A 15,274-nucleotide genomic window follows, 5' to 3' on the forward strand; every position below is an offset into this window, starting at 1 on the left:
ACCCGCCAAGTCGGAGTAGGAGGAGGAGGCCTTTGCGCTGGAGGAGGAGGACGATGGCGTAGAGGCCTTTGCCGCCGTCAAGGGCATCGCCACTGCCGCCATGGGCTGGCCCACCCTGGCGCCTCCTATGCACCAGAGATTTGGGTTGAGGAGAGAGAAGACAGAGGGAGGACGCTGTTACGACCGGACCTGCTACTGTCGTGAGTCCGGCACAAGATTCAGAAGACGGAGTTGAGCCGCAACAGGAGTATGGGCCGCAGCAGCGAAGGTCCAACCGGCCGGTTTCCAAACTGGCGCTTTCATGGGCAAAGACTGGGCCACGACGTGAAGCTTTAGGATAAATATGTATTGTTGTGAGGAGAGGGGATTATGAAAGATTATTGTAACCACTCTTGTCTTATCCTGCAAGCTCCCTCTGATACACCAACCTTGTGCTCTGCTGCCTTTCCCCTGCTCCATTCCTACTACCTCACCTGAACTCTGTATTACCGATACTCTAAAATACCAGAACTCGCCTGAGATTGTAACAAATTGGTACTCAGAGCCAAATCCTGTAGCACCACTGAAAGCTCTAGTTTGATTTTGGTGAATTGTTAAAACCCTAAGTGCTAACCTAGTTTATCAAAGTGATTATGAGATATGTGGCACTACTCCAAGTGATGAAGCAATTGTGAAGATCATGATGATGGTGATGCCATGGTGATGATCAAGTGCTTGGACTTGAAAAGAAGAAAGAGAATAACAAAAAGCTCAAGGTAAAGGTATAAATGGTATGAGTCATTTTTGTTTTGGTGATCGAGACACTTAGTAAGTGTGATCACATTTAGGATCGATAGCCGTACTATTAAGAGGGGTGAAACTCGTATCGAAATGCGGTTATCAAAGTGCCACTAGATGCTCTAATTCATTGCATATGCATTTAGGATCTAGTGGAGTGCTAACACCCTTAAAAATGTTTGCAAAAATATGCTAACACATGTGCACAAGGTGATACACTTGGTGGTTGGCACATTTGAGCAAGGGTTAGGAACTTCACCGGTGGAGTGTCTGCCCGTAGAGTGTGAACAGTCCGACGGTGCCACCGATGCTCTATACAGAAAAGACAGAGGTCACTGTGAGTGACCGGACGCTAGTCTCAGAAGGACCAGTGCATCCGGTCACTAGAAGCAGCGAAGACACTGGCGTCGGTCTCTGACCGGACGCTGGGTCACTTAGTGACCGGACGCTAGAGGACTGTGTCCGGTCCCGCTGATGTGGCAGTGCACAGAGGAGACGCTGAGTGACCGGACACTGGGTGAGTCCGATCGAGCATGACCGAACGTGTCCAGTTGTGATTTCTCATTTCTAGATGCTTACTAGAAACGACCGGACACTGAGGTCCAGCGTCCGGTCACTTCTCAGCAGTGCGTCCGGTCATCACTTGACCGTTGGGATTGAGTGCTCAGTATTTGAAGAGAGGGGACACGTGGCGTGCATCGCACTACCGAACGCTAGGGTCCAGCGTCCGATCAATCTGACCGGAGCATCCAGTCGTCCCGTGTTCAGTATAGTGAGGAGCCCAATGGCTCTATTCGTGGGGGCTCCCTATTTAAGCCCCATGGCCAGCTCAAGCTCACTCTATTGGCCATTTGCATTGACATAACAACCTTGTGAGCTTAGCTAAAGCCCTCCCACTCATCTCCATCATTGATTCATTATCTTTGTGAGATTGAGAGAGAATCCAAGTGCATTGCTTGAGTGTTTGTATCTAGAGGCACTTGGTGTTCGTGTTTTGCTGCGGGATTCGCTTGTTACTCTTGGTGGTTTCCGCCACCTAGATAGCTTGGAGCAGCGAGGATCATCGAGCGGAGGTTGGTGATTATCTCCGGCTCCGATCATGGTGATTATGAGGGGTTCTTGACCTTTTTCCGGTGGAGAGCCAAAAGGTACTCTAGTGAATTGCTCATGGCTTGTGTGATCCTTATCTTGTGTTGGTTGTGCAGCACCCTATTAAGGGTTTGGCGTGTGATGCCAATTAGTGCGTGAATCTCCAAGTGAGTGAATTGCCACAACGAGGACTAGCTTGCCGGCAAGGAAGTGAACCTCGGTAAAAAAATTATTGTGTCATCATTTGATTCTGAGGTGATTGGTCTTCATTGGTATTCATTTTTGTATTTGATTGGTTCACTCCTCGACTTGGCGGTATAACCATCTTGCTCACTCTCTTTACATTACCGTAAACTAGTTGTCAAGCTCTTTAGTGTAGCTGTGAGAGCTTGTTAGTTTAGTTAATATGTCTCTTTAGTTAGCCTTTGAGAGCACACTAACTTAATATAGTGACATAGCCATTGTGTGCTTAGAAACTATAGAAACTAGAATTATGGTAGGTGGCTTGCATTTTTAGTAGGCTAGCGCAACACTTACTTCGCCTCATAATTATCTAACCGGTTTGCCAAGTGTTGTAGAATTTTTTTAATAAGTTATTCACCCCCTAGCCATTAGGACCTTTGAAGGGTCGAGATGGCGACTAGAGGGGGGGTGAATAGACTTTTCTAAAACTTAATCACGTCGGCTAACCGATACAAATATGGAATTAAAACTATCGGTCTAGCCAAGACTATACCCCACTATATATGTTCACTAGCACCTTGCAAAGATAACAATTATGCAACAAAGGTGCCGGGCTAGCTAGAGCTCTCCTAAACAATTCTAGGAGCAAGGTTACACAAACCTATACCACTAGTACTTTAAGCGACAAGGGAGCTCCTACACATGCTAGTAAGCAAAAGCACAAAGCTAACGATGCTCACTAGCAATGCTCAATAACAAGGCAACCAATGCCTAATTAGAGAGCGCAAATACTTAGCTACACAAACTAAGCAATGTGATTAACAAGGTTACTAAAACCAAATTAGCCACGCAAGGGAGCTACTTCTATGCTACACAAGCAAGAAGGTAATTAGCAAGCTACACAAGCTATCTAATTACAAGAGCAACTACACAAGCTTAATATATATAAAAGTAATTGCAAGCTTGTGTAATGGGGATGCAAACCAACGGGAAGAACAAGGTTGATACGATGATTTTTCTCCCGAGGTTCACGTGTTTGCCAACACGCTAGTCCCGTTGTGTTGACCGCTCACTTGGTGGTTCGACGGCTAATTAGCATCACCCGCTAAGCCCGCACTTCGAGCGCCACAAGAACCTACCCCTTGAGTGAGGGTAGCTCAATGACACGCTTTACTAGAGTTACTCTTCGCGGCTCCCGCGGGGTGAGCATAATGCCCCTCATAAACACTTCTTCGGAGCGCCGCACAAGCTTCTTGCACGCTTTGACGGAGACCACCACCAAGCCGTCTAGGAGGTGGCAACCTCCAAGAGTAACAAGCACCACCGGCTTGCAACTCTATCACCTAGTGCCACTCGATGCAACCTCATGATGCAATCGCACTAGAATTGCTCACTTACATAATCGAATAATCGCTATCAAGTATGTGTGAGATGGAGGGCTCCTAAGCACTCTCAAGCATGGACACAAAGTCCCCCAAGGTGCTCAACACCAGCCATGGCCGAAGGCCACTTCTATTTATAGCCCAATGGCTAAACTAGCCGTTACCCCTTCACTGGGCAACGGTCGGGCCGACCGGACGCTCCGGTCGTGTTGACCGGACGCTGGACCTCAGCATCCGGTCGCCCATAGAAGGCCACATGTCCTGGTTCCAACGGTCACTTGACTTGACCGGATGCAGCAGCTTCAACTGACCAGACGCTGAACCCCCAGCGTCCAGTCGTTTCCAGTAAGGTACCGACCTCGACCGGACGCGTCCGGTCACACTTGAGTGGACGCAGCCAGCGTCCGGTCACACTCCAGCTTCTGCGTCATCGTACATCAGCGCGACCGGACGCAGGCAGACAGCGTCTGGTGCATTTGGATCCAACGTCCGGTCACTTGACCGATGCTGTCATCTTCTCCATTCTCTTCACCCTTGCTCAAGGGAGAGAGGGACCCAAACCCATCTCACCCTTGCAAACACCACCTCCTTTGTAAATGTGCCAACACCACCAAGTGTACACCACCATGTGTATGTGTGTTAGCATTTTCACAATCATTTCCCAAAGGATGTTAGCCACTCAACTTGCCACGCCACTCGATCCTAGCGATAATGCAAAGTTAGATCACTCGAGTGGCACCAGATGACCGATATGCAAACAAGTTTGCCCCTCTTGATAGTACGGCCATCTATCCTAAACCCGGTCATAAACTTCTCTACACACCTATGACCGGTGAAATGAAATGCCCTAGGTTATACCTTTGCCTTGTGCATTCCATTCCATCTCCTTCAATGTCGATGCAACACATGCACCAACACGATCAACAATGATATGATCCACTTCATATCATCACATGATCATATTGGTTCATCGATCTTAACTCTACTTGCTCTTCACCGTTGCCATCGTCCATCAGCGCCAAGTCTTGCTCAAGCTTCACCGCCACGCGGTCCATCACTCCAAAGCCTTCGACTTGCCCTTCACGCTTGCAACCGGTCCATCAAGCCAAGTCTTGTCTTGATCTTATCCACCTTGATCACATGACTCAATGTCATGTCTCATGTGCATTTAAGCTCCTTCATCATCACATGTGTGAGCTTTGCGACATCTCCAAGCCATTTTCACCTCCATGGCATTTGTTGCTCACACACATGTACCTGTGGACTAATCAACTATGTATCTCACATAAACACAATTAGTCCACCTAAGTTGTCACTCGATTACCAAAACCAAACAAGGACCTTTCAACCTTACAGCCACAAAACCACCACTTCCTCACATGTTCGCTGCTCAGCGTAGAGATCATCGCCGGTGTTTTCGCTGGAGCCCCATGAGATCATCCACGACCACTTCACATGGTTCCACAAGCAGTTGGGCGATATGGATCCCAACACCAAGCTCATCCTCAACGAACTCCGATCCGTGCAGTCGAATCTCACCGCCCGCATGGATTTGGTGGAGAACTCCATTGGCAAGCATGTCACCTCCCTGGAGGATGCCGCTAAGGCGTTCGATACTTGGCGCTCGAAGATGGATGCGATCGTGGAGGAATTGCGTGCGGAAGTGGGCGCGATTCAAAAGATGGACAAGAAGGTGGAGACGTTACGGGAAGAGATGACTGCCCTGCGCAAGTCCGTGAGCCGCTCCGTACTCGATGCCACGGCAGCCATGCTAACCGGTGTTCTACCGCCGCCTCCAAAGGTGTTCGCGGCAACGATTCTCGCCAGCTGGACCAAATTCAGCCCGTTAGGGCACCGCGAGGAATCAAGCCACCGGGGATTCGAGTATCCAACTCAATCCTCGGTCAAGGGTACGCTCACTCCGCCTAATCCTGATCCAAAACCCAAGCTTCTTCGCTCTTACTCTGGATCAGCTCTCGTGGCGGGTGCTCCCAGTGGATCGGGTGGGGTGATGGCTTCCTGCACCACACTTGGCATTGGGAAGGGGTTCCAGGTGGCAATTAGCATAGGGAGGGAACTCACGAACACATACCCAAAATGAATTTTCCCCCATTTGATGGTGAGAACCTAAAATTGTGGCTAGGACGTTGTTTGGATTATTTTGACATGTACATGGTACCTCACCACCACTGGGTTAAGGTCGCCACCATGCACATGATCGTGGCCGCGGCTCGCTGGTTCCAATCTATAGAAGATCAGATTCGTCAGGGTACTTGCGAATTCTTTTGTCAAGCTATCTTGGAGTGCTTTCATAAGGATCAGCATGCTCTTTTGATCCGCCAGCTCTTCCACATATACCAAGCTGGGTCTGTCCAGGAGTATATTGATAAGTACACTGGGTTAGTTGAACAACTAATCGCTTATGGCCATAATACTGATCCTCTATACTATGCTATGCGTTTTGTTGATGGCATCCGTGCTAATATTCGTGCTGCTATTCATTTGCAATGTCCTGCTACTCTGGATACTGCTTGCATGCTCGCCTTGTTGCAAGAAGAATTGGTGGATCTGGGACATTGGCATGAGGTTCGGAGGCTAGAGTCATTCACCTTTGCCAAGGCGGCGTCGTGAGGTCCCTTGCCCCTTCCTCTGCCACCATTCCAAACTAAACGCCAGGACAAGCCAGCCACGCCAGGAGCTGTGCCTAATGACAAGCGTGGCCATGGAATTGAGTCCCAGTTGAACACCCTGCGTGACTACCGCCGAGCTCAAGGTCTCTGCATCCATTGTGGAGAAAATGGTCCCGTGGCCACAAGTGTTCAGAGACTGTCCAACTCCATGTCTTGCAGGAATTCTAGGACATTTGTCATTTGGATGACTGCTTAGATTTTGCATCGATCTAGGATGATGATGCACCATAGTGCATGGCTATTTCTATGGCAACATCAGGTAGTACTCGACCTGCTCGTGCTATTTAGTTTTGGGCACCATGCAGGGACATCAGGCTCAGATTTTGGTGGATTCCGGTAGCAATCATACTTTTGTCAGTCAATCTCTGGCCTCTCAGCTATTTGGAGCATCTACTTTCAATCCTGCTCTTCATGTTACAGTAACTGATGGATCTAAATTGCTTTGTTGTGCCCATATTGAATGGTTGTCTTGGTCTGTTCAGCACTGTGACTTTGTTTCTACAACCAAGATTTTGCCTCTGACATCTTATGAGTTGATTGTTGGAATGGACTGGTTGGCTTCTTGCAGCCCAATGCAAGTGGATTGGCACCGTAAATGGCTGGTAATTCCCTATGGTCAAGGTCACCATTTCTCGCAAGGTGAGATGATGAGTCTGCCTGTGGGTTCTGTCATTCAGGTTACCACTCTGCTGTCAGATGATGCTGTAGCTCGTCAGGAGTCTATTCTATCTGAGATTGCAACACTATTAACTAAGTTTCAGTCTATCTTTGCTCCTCCGGCTGGCTATCCGCCGGCACGTCACTGTGATCATGCCATTCCATTGATACATGGTGCCAGTCCATTCTTAGTAAGACCCTACCATTACCCTCCCTTGATTAAGGATGAAATTGAGCGTCAAGTTATTGAAATGTTGCAAGCTGGCATTATCCAGTTGAAAGGTCCTAATGGCTAGGGGGTGAATAGCCTAATAAAAATTTCTACAATAACACTTAACAAAAAGGTTAGATAATTATGAGGCGAAGCAAGAGATGCGCTAGCCTACTTAAAATACAAGCCACCTACCACAATTTCTAGTTTAGATAGTATCTATTCATACAATAGCTAGGACACTACCCTATGTTAGTGTGCTCTCAAAGGCTAACTAAAGAGCCATACTAACCAAGCAAGCAAGCTCTCACAACTAGCTACACTAAAGAGCTTGACAACTAGTATACGGTAATGTAAAGAGAGTGATCAAGAAAGTTATACCGCCGTGTAGATAAAGGAACCAATCAATCACAAGGATGAATAACAATGAAGACCAGTCACCTCGGAATCAATGATGAACACAATGATTTTTTACCGAGGTTCACTTGCTTGCCGGTAAGCTAGTCCTCGTTGTGGCGATTCACTCAATTGGAGGTTCGCGCGCTAATTGGCATCACACACCAAACCCTCAATAGGGTGCCACACAACCAACACAAGATGAGGATCACACAAGCCACGAGCAATCCACTAGAGTACCTTTTGGCACTCCATCGGGGAAAGGTCAAGAACCCCTCACAATCACCATGATCGGAGCCGGAGACAATCACCACCCTCCGCTCGACGATCCTCGCTGCTCTAAGCCGTCTAGGTGGCGGCAACCACCAAGAGTAACAAGCGAATCTCACAGCGAAACATGAACACCAAGTGCCTCTAGATGCAAACACTCAAGCAATGCACTTTGATTCTCTCCCAATCTCATAAAGATGATAAATCAATTATGGAGATGAGTGGGAGGACTTTTGCTAAGCTCACAAGGTTGCTATGTCAATGCAAATGGCTAAAGGTTGGTGAGCTTCAACCGGCCATGTGGCTTAAATAGAAGCCTCCACGAAATAGAGCCGTTGTACCCCTTCATTGGGTACAGCGCAGGGTGACCAGACGCTCTAGTCTGATCGACCGAACGCTGGCCTTCAGTGTCCGGTCACATGATTCACGCCACGTGTCCCCTGCTTCAAATAATGTTCGCCCGATCCCAACGATCAAGAGATGACCGGACGTGTCAGTTAGAAAGTGATCGGACGCTGGACCTCAGCGTCCGGTCATTTCCAATAAGGTTCCAAACGTGGATTTTCACGACCAGACGCGTCCGGTCATGCCCGACAGGACTCACCCAGCATCTAGTCACTCAACGTCTCCCCTGTGCACCTCACATCAGCATACGTCAGCACTGACCGGACGCACCCTGCCAGCGTCCGGTCGCAGAGCGACCCAGCGTTCGGTCATTTGACCAACGCCAGCATCTTCATTGTTACACCTGACCAGACACACCGGTCCAACCGAGGCCAGCGTCCGGTCACTTCCAGTGACCTCCGTCTTTTCTATCTAGGGCGCCGGTGGCACCGTCGTACTATTCGCACTCTACGAGCGGACACTCTGCCGGTGGAGTTTCTTACCCTTGCTCCCAAACTTCACCAGCCTTGATCAAATATGCCAACCACCAAGTGTATCACCTTGTGCACATGTGTTAGCATATTTTCATAAACATTTTCAAGGGTGTTAGCACTCCACTATATCCTAAATGCATATGTAATGAGTTAGAGCATCTAGTGGCACTTTGATAACCGCATTCGGATACGAGTTTCACTCCTCTTAATAGTACGGCTATCAAACCTAAATGTGATCACACTCTCTAAATGTCTTGATCACTAAAACAAAATGACTCCTACAATTTATACCTTTGCCTTGAGCCTTTTGTTTTTCTCCTTCTTCTTTTCAAGTCCAAGCACTTGATCATCACTATGGCATCACCGTCGTCATGTCATGATCTTTATTTGCTTCTCCACTTGGAATGTGCTACCTATCTCATGATCACTTGATAAACTAGGTTAGCACTTAGGGTTTTATCAATTCACCAAAACCAAACTAGAGCTTTCACCAACCCAGTTCTAGCCCATTCTCTTCGTCAGTTTTGCTGGTCAAGAAGAAAGATGGCATGCATCGTTTTTGCGTGGATTTCAGACAGCTCAATGCCATCATAGCCAAGGCTAAATATCCAGTACCAGTCATTGAAGAGCTCCTCGATGAACTCACACATGCATCTTGGTTTTCTTATCTTGATCTGATAGCTGGATACCATCATATTCATTTGAAGAGTGGGGAAGAGTTCAAAACTACTTTTCAAACTCACACCAGCCATTACGAGTTTCGTGTCATGGCTTTTGGTCTCACAGGAGCTCCGACCACATTTCTCAAGGCTATGAACACTACCCTACACCCTCTGTTGCGTAAATGTGTACTCATTTTCTTCGACGACATTCTCATTTTCAGTCGCTCCTATGAAGAACATGTTGAGCATTTGAGGTTGGTCTTTCAGCTGCTTCAGCAAGATTAGTGGCAAGTTAAGATGTCTAAATGTCACTTTGCACAAAGATAGCTTCGTTATTTGGGGCATGTTATCTCGGAGGAGGGTGTGGCCACTGACCTAGATAAGGTGCATGCTGTCTTGCAATGGCATGTTCCACAGTCAGTTAAGGAATTACGTAGTTTTTTGGGCCTCGCAAGTTACTACAGGCACTTTGTTAAGCACTTTGGCATCATATCAAAACCATTGACGGATCTTCTTCGCAAAGGTGTCGTTTATGTATGGATAGATATCTAGGACAAGGCCTTCTCAGCTCTGAAGCACGCTCTGACAATAGCCCCGGTGTTGGTCCTACCATATTTCAGTCGCCCTTTTGCTGTTGAAACTGATGCCAGCGGTACTGGAATTGGTGCAGTGCTTATGCAAGGGGGTCATCATTTGGCATTCCTGAGCAAAGCCTTGGGACCTCGCTTGCAAGAGTTATCGACATATGAGAAAGAGTATATGGCGATCTTGTTGGCATTAGAGCATGGCGTAGTTATTTGCAACATGCCGAGTTTTAGATCATCACCGATCATCGCAGCCTACTGTAGTTGACAAAACAAAGGCTACACACACCCTAGCAGCAAAAGGTTTTTACCAAGCTCATTGGCCTACAGTATCAGATTGTCTACCGCAAAGGTGCAGACAATGGCGCGGCTGACGCTCTATCTCGTTGTCCTTCTGCACATTTGGCCGCACTATCAGTTTGTTAGGCCCAATGGCTGGAGGCAGTGGTGGAATCATACTCTCATGATGCTCGAGCACAAGAATTGATTGCCAAGTTGGCCGTTGCACCAGATTCAGTACCCAACTTTACTCTTCGTGATGGGCTGCTGCGTTACAAGTGTCGTATCTGGGTGGGTGCTGACCCTGGGTTGCAAACTCGGTTGATTACGGCAGTGCATTCTACTGCTGTCGGTGGACACTCTGGCATGTCCGTCACATATCGCCGTTTGAAACAACTCTTTGCCTGGACCGGTATGAAGTCAGCGGTTCAATCTTTTGTCACTGCTTGTGTTGTCTGCCAACAAGCTAAGCCTAACCGTACCAAGCTGCCTGACCTATTACAGCCATTGCCAGTTCCTGACAGTGCCTGGTCAGTGATATCCATGGATTTTATTGAAGGGCTTCCATCTTCCAAAGGGTCTAACTGCATCCTGGTGATAGTGGATCTCTTTTCCAAGTATGCTCACTTCTTGTCTCTTAAGCATCCTTTTACTGCTCGATCAGTGGCTCAGTCTTTTCTCTCTCAAGTGTATAAGCTGCACGGTATGCCGCACGCCATTGTCTCGGATCGTGACAAAGTCTTTACGAGTCATTTCTGGCGTGAGCTATTTTAGTTGGCTGGAGTTGAGCTGCGGATGAGCACTGCTTATCATCCGTAAACGGATGGTCAAACCGAACGGGTCAATCAATGTGTTGAGACGTTCCTGCGTTACTTCATGCATGCCTACCCACATCAGTGGCAACAGTGGTTGGATCAAGCTGAATTTTGGTATAACACCAATTGGCATTCAGCTTTGGGGCGTTCTCCTTTTGAGGTATTATATGGTTATGCACCGCGCCATTTTGGCATTGCCACTTCTTTAGACACGGCCGTCACTGATTTGGCTACCTGGTTATCTGACCGAGCCCTGATGTCCGAGGTGATTCGCCAGCATCTGAACCGTGCTAAGCAGCGTATGAAGAAGCAAGCTGATGAGCATCGGTCCGAACACCAGTTTCAGATTGGTGATCTGGTATTCGTCAAGATCCAGCCATACGTGCAATCATCCTTAGCACAACGCAGTAATCAGAAGCTTGCCTTCAAATTCTTCGAACCATATCGTATTCTGGCTCGCGTGGGAGCTGTGGCTTACAGACTTGAGTTGCCGGCTTCTTCTTTGGTGCACCCGGTGTTCCATGTTTCACGGCTTAAGAAGTCGGTGGGAGTTCATCATTCTGTCACTAGCAATCCACCTTCTGAGGCGGTACTTTGGAGTGTTCCCGAGCAGATTCTTCAGACTCGATCCATCACCAAGGGTACGCGCTATATCACTCAAGGATTAATTCAGTGGTCTGACTTGCCAAGATCTCTAGCTACGTGGGAGGACTTGGAGTTTCTTCGGGAGCAGTTTCCCCACGCCACTGTCTGGAGCCAGCTCGGCGCGCAAGGGAGGGGGAGTGTTACGACCGGACCTGCTACTGTCGCGAGTCCGACACAAGATTCAGAAGACAGAGTTGAGCCGCAGCAGGAGTATGGGCTGCAGCAACAAAGGTCCAACCGGCCTAGGTTTCCAAACTGGCGCTTCACGGGTAAAGACTGGGCCACAGCGTGAAGCTTCAGGATAAATACGTATTGTTGTGAGGAGAGGGGATTATGAAAGATTATTGTAACCACTCTTGTCTTCTCCTGTAAGCTCCCTCTGATACCTCAACCTCGTGCTCTGCTGCCTTTGCCCTGCTCCATTCCTGCTAGCTCGCCTAAACTCTGTATTACCGATACTCTGAAATATCAGAACTCGCCTAAGATCGTAACGGACGCACATTTAGGTTCCCTCTCTCCTTCTACGCAAAATAGACGCTTGGTATGCCTACTCTGTTGGGCGCCGTTTTTTTCACTTGCGCGATGCATTTTGAGTTTGGGTGGCTATATGGGTAGGCTGTTGGAGACGGTCTCAGTGTCGGCTTTCTGATGATCCGATCCGATCCGCCTAAGAAACGAGCCCGTCGTTTTCCAATGATGATGACTGGGCTGCAATCTTAGCAGGCTGTATTCACCTTTGGGCTGTGATGGGCTGGCCTATCAGAAGCTCCAGGAGTCCGAATTGGGCGGGACAGTAGAAGGGAAACGGAATCGGACTCGATCGGGCCCAACTGCAAGCCGCAACGAACGCCTCCCGCATCGGACTCGACACGTCGAGTGCCCGTTCGCCCGCCCGCTCGCGATATATACCGGACCCCCCGCGACCCCATCGTAACGCAAACACAAACTGCCTTCCCGCCGCCGCGACACGCGAGACGCGAAGCCGAAGCGCACCAAGACACGCCACACCACACTGCCACCACCCGTTCCCGAGAAAGATTGAACCCGGCACAATGTCGGACGACGGCGCAGCGGCGTGCTGCCCTCCCGCCGCCACGAAGAAGAAGGCGGCGAACAAGCTGGTGGTGGAGGAGCCAACCGACGACGACGTCTCCATCTGCAACCTCCACCCGGCGACAATGGAGAAGCTGTCCATCTTCCGCGGCGACGTGATCCTGCTGAAGGGGAAGCGGCGCAGCGACACGATCTGCATCGCCATGGCCGACGAGGGATGCGGGGAGCACGCGCTCGGGATCAACCGGTCCGTCCGCTCCAACCTCCGGGTGCGCCTCGGCGACGTCGTGTCCGTGCACCCGTGCCGCGACGCCGCGTACGGGGCCAAAGTGCACGTCCTGCCCCTCGACGACACCGTGGAGGGCCTCACGGGGGACCTCTTCGAGGCCTACCTGAAGCCGCACTTCCTCAACGCCTACCGCCCCGTCCGCAAGGGCGACCTCTTCCTCGTGCGCGGCGGCATGCGGAGCGTGGAGTTTAAGGTGGTGGACATCCACCCGCCTGCCGAGTACTGCATCGTCGCGGACGACACGGAGGTGTTCTGTGACGGCGAGCCCGTGAAGCGGGAGGACGAGGAGAGGCTCGATGGCGTCGGCTACGACGACGTCGGCGGCATGCGGAAGCAGCTCGCTCAGATCAGGGAGCTGGTCGAGCTGCCACTCAGGCACCCGCAGCTGTTCAGGTCGATCGGAGTGAAGCCGCCCAAGGGTATCCTATTGTACGGACCTCCAGGCTCCGGCAAAACTCTGATCGCGCGGGCGGTGGCAAACGAAACCGGCGCCTTCTTCTTCTGCATAAACGGCCCCGAGATTATGTCGAAGCTGGCCGGGGAGAGCGAGAGCAATCTGCGAAAAGCATTCCAGGAGTCAGAGAAGAACGCGCCGTCCATCATATTCATTGATGAGATCGACTCCATCGCACCCAAGAGGGAGAAGACACACGGCGAGGTGGAGAGGCGCATCGTGTCCCAGCTGCTCACGCTCATGGACGGGCTGAAGACACGCGCGCACGTCATCGTAATGGGCGCCACCAACCGGCCCAACAGTATCGACCCTGCTCTGCGACGGTTCGGCCGGTTCGATCGTGAGATTGATATCGGCGTGCCGGACGAGGTCGGCCGCCTCGAGGTGCTGCGCGTGCACACGAAGAATATGAAGATCGCCGACGACGTCGACCTGGAGGCGGTGGCCAAGGACACGCACGGCTACGTCGGCGCCGACCTGGCCGCGCTCTGCACCGAGGCCGCGCTGCAGTGTATCAGGGAGAAGATGGACGTCATCGACCTCGAGGACGAGACGATCGACGCGGAGATCCTCAGCTCGATGGCCATCACGAACGACCACCTCAAGACCGCCCTCGCCGGCACCAACCCGTCGGCGCTGCGCGAGACCGTGGTTGAGGTGCCCAACGTCAGCTGGGCGGACATCGGAGGCCTGGAGGGCGTCAAGCGGGAGCTACAGGAGACCGTGCAGTACCCCGTGGAGCACCCGGACAAGTTCGAGAAGTTCGGCATGTCGCCGTCCAGGGGCGTGCTGTTCTACGGGCCACCGGGCTGCGGCAAGACCCTGCTCGCCAAGGCGGTCGCCAATGAGTGCCAGGCCAACTTCATCAGTGTCAAGGGGCCGGAGCTGCTGACCATGTGGTTTGGCGAGAGCGAGGCCAACGTCCGGGACATATTCGGCAAGGCGCGCCAGTCGGCGCCGTGCGTCCTCTTCTTCGACGAGCTGGATTCCATCGCCATGCAGAGGGGCCGCAGCGTGGGCGACGCCGGCGGCGCGGCGGACAGGGTCCTCAACCAGCTCCTCACCGAGATGGACGGCATGGGCGCCAAGAAGACGGTGTTCATCATCGGCGCCACCAATCGCCCGGACATCATCGACCCGGCGCTGCTCCGGCCCGGCCGCCTCGACCAGCTCATCTACATCCCCTTGCCAGACGAGGCCTCGCGGCACCAGATCTTCAAGGCCTGCCTGAGGAAGTCCCCCGTCGCGAAGAACGTTGACCTCGGCGCGCTGGCCAGGTTCACGGCAGGCTTCAGCGGCGCGGACATCACGGAGCTTTGCCAGAGGGCGTGCAAGTACGCCATCAGGGAGGACATCGAGAAGGACCTCCAGCGGGAGAGGAAGGCCAGGGAGAAGCCGGAGGAAATGGAGGTGGACTGCGCCGACGAGCCGGCGCAGGTCGGGGCCGCGCACTTCGAGGAGTCCATGAGGTACGCGCGGAGGAGCGTCAGCGACGCGGACATCCGAAAGTACCAGGCGTTCGCGCAGACGCTGCAACAGTCGAGGGGATTCGGCACCGAGTTCCGCTTCTCCAAGCGGGTCCAGCAGGCGGCAGAAGCAGAGGCGGCGGCCAATGCCGACGCCGAGGACGATGATCTTTACAGCTGATCCTTGTACTATTTTTTTTTCTCTAGGTTCCGCTCACATTGATTTTAGCGTTTTCGTTATAGAAGAATTTAGAGCATTTATTTCATTGTAATTTCAATAAATAATTTCTGTTACGTAGAATTCAGGGCATTTGTTTCATTGTAAATGAATAGTTTCCGTTAAGTAAAATCCAGAGCTTGAAGCGACAACTCACGTGTATGTATATAAACCCACCTAGCAGGCGACGTTTTCACTTGTAAATAAATAATTTCCTTGCAGCCTGACTCGTGTACCATACATTCACGATCCATGAATAATGACAGGTGCGGTAGTT

The 15,274-nt window shown here is 50.9% G+C and overlaps 1 pseudogene; it reads left to right on the forward strand.

Annotated features, from left to right (window-relative positions):
* Positions 1 to 12,570: 12,570 nt before the first annotated feature.
* On the forward strand, positions 12,571 to 14,961 carry LOC136537455 (cell division cycle protein 48 homolog pseudogene; annotated as a pseudogene).
* Positions 14,962 to 15,274: the final 313 nt, after the last annotated feature.

The sequence above is a fragment of the Miscanthus floridulus genome, chromosome 2 (assembly GCF_019320115.1).
Source record: "Miscanthus floridulus cultivar M001 chromosome 2, ASM1932011v1, whole genome shotgun sequence".
Classification (NCBI taxonomy): Eukaryota; Viridiplantae; Streptophyta; class Magnoliopsida; order Poales; family Poaceae; genus Miscanthus; species Miscanthus floridulus.